The sequence below is a fragment of the Sceloporus occidentalis genome, unplaced genomic scaffold (assembly GCF_023333645.1).
Source record: "Sceloporus occidentalis isolate IW3139 unplaced genomic scaffold, rSceOcc1.0.p SCAF_45, whole genome shotgun sequence".
NCBI classification, from domain to species: Eukaryota; Metazoa; Chordata; class Lepidosauria; order Squamata; family Phrynosomatidae; genus Sceloporus; species Sceloporus occidentalis.
This window is the reverse complement of record NW_028317025.1, coordinates 7,089,816-7,091,997: the sequence shown is the minus strand read 5'-3', so window position 1 is coordinate 7,091,997 and position 2,182 is coordinate 7,089,816. Positions and strand designations below refer to the sequence as shown.

The 2,182-nt window shown below is 43.7% G+C and overlaps 1 non-coding gene across 1 annotated transcript; it reads left to right on the top strand.

Moving 5' to 3' along the window:
* Positions 1-1,524: 1,524 nt before the first annotated feature.
* On the top strand, positions 1,525-1,654 carry LOC149289530 (small nucleolar RNA SNORA35). Its single transcript, XR_016277358.1, has one exon. It is a non-coding gene; the product is annotated as a small nucleolar RNA SNORA35 (small nucleolar RNA).
* Positions 1,655-2,182: the final 528 nt, after the last annotated feature.

Genomic DNA, 2,182 nt, shown 5'->3' with positions numbered 1-2,182 from the left:
ACTCCACTGCAATTTGTGCAGGTTTTTTTGGGAGACGATGTCTTGGGAGACATTGTCACACAAACAAACATTTATGCCCAGCAGCACCGTGCTGCTAGCCCTAATTCTTTTTGGGCAAAACAGCCATGGACTCCCATTGACGTGCCAGAATTTCTTAAATTCTGGGCACTCACAATGTTAATGGGCATTATAAAAAAGCCCTCCATCCGCTCCTACTGGAGCACCAGCCCCATCTTTAGTACCCCCATTTATGCCCAAACTATAACTAGGCAAAGGTATGAAATGATTCTTCGTTTCATGCACTTTAGCGACAACAGCCTGTGCCCCCCTAAGGAGGACCCCCAGTTTGATAGGCTCTACAAAATCCGCCCCCTGATTACCCATCTCGCTGCCAGGTTTCCAGAGGTTTATACACCTGGAAGGGATATCTGCGTGGATGAATCCCTGATGAAATATAAAGGAAGGTTGGGATTCAAGCAGTATATTCCTTCCAAGCACTCTAGGTATGAAGTGAAGGTGTATAAGCTCTGCGAGAGCGAGACAGGATATACTCATGCCTTCCGGGTATACGAGGGTAAGGATAGCTACCTTGACCCTCCAGGTTGCCCAGACCATCTGGGCACCAGTGCCAAGATTGTTTGGGACCTAATATTCCCCCTTATGAACAAAGGCTACCACTTGTATGTAGATAACTTCTATACAAGCGTCCCTTTGTTCAAGCTGCTGTATTGTTTCGATACGGTAGCTTGCGGTACTATAAAAAAGAACCGCTTGGGTTTCCCACAACACCTGGTACGAACCCGGCTAGGAAAGGGGGAGACCTCAGCTCTACGCCAAGAGGAGCTTTTGGCATTGAAGTTCAGGGACAGAAAAGAGGTGTGCATGCTGAGCACCATCCACGCTGAAAGAACCGTGGAGGTTTCTGTCCGTGGCAGAGCTGGGGTCACTACAAAGCCAGTGTGCATCAGGGCCTATAACAAGCACGTGGGTGGAGTTGATCTGTCAGATCAACTCCTACAGCCCTACCTCATTATGAGGAAGACAAAGGCCTGGTACAAGAAGATTGCAATTTATCTAATGCAAATTGCAACCTATAACGCTTTTTTGCTGCACAAAAAAGCAGACACTGGGCTGAAGCTGTCTTTTTTGCAGTTTCAGCTCGAAGTAATTTCAGGTATCTTGTACCGTGATGCACCTGGTCCCCAAGTAGTGATGGGAACCAACAGAATTGGGGCTACCCATTTTATTTTTAAAATCCCCCCTACAGCAAAGAAGCAGAATCCCCAAAAGAGATGCAGGGTATGCTACAGCAGGGGGCAAAGAAAGGACACTACATTTTACTGTCCAGATTGCCCTGGAAAACCTGCACTCTGTGTCGGTGACTGCTTCAAGCTGTATCACACAGTTTCCCATTTTTAATTTTTTTTTGTTCCTGCTCCATTTTTGTATTTTTTTTTTTTAATTTTTTGTTACATTTACAGTTTTTTAGCTTTTATTTGCTCCTCCATTTTTAAGCGTTTTTATTTGCACTGTCAAGTGAACCCTGTGTCCATTCCGTGGCATGAGGGACCACTTAAGGTGCTAGATCAAATCCCTTCTTGGAGATAGGCCAGGCTTTCTTGTAACCTGTCCCTACTGATAGTTGGGTACAAGCATTTTTCTTTACCCAGATGTAAAATTCCTACTGAATTTGAATTGCTCATGTTCCAAATGTGGCCCTTTTGCCCCCAAACAATCTGACAAACCCATGCATGTGGGGTATCAATGTACTCAGGAGATGTTGCTGAACACATATCGGGGTGTTGTGTGACAGCAACATATACCAGGAGCTGTAATTTCACACCTGAAGTACAAAGTATGTGAAAAAAACACCAAAAACAATTACTATCACAAACTTTGACAAGGGTTGGTGGTAGGATTTGTGCATGGAAAGGGTTAAACTATCAGCATCTAAAATACCCTGGGGTGTCTAGTTTTCAAAAATATATGGTTTGGTGGGGTAAATTTAATTTGCTGGCTTCAAAGATGCCCCAAATACCACATAGAGACAGAATTACCAGATTCAGAGAAAAATGGTTTTGAATTAGCAAAACTCTACTTGTACTTATTGCCCCATAACGTGTAGAAGAAAGCAAAAAAACATAAAAACATTGGGTATTTCTAAACTCGGGACAAATAGTAG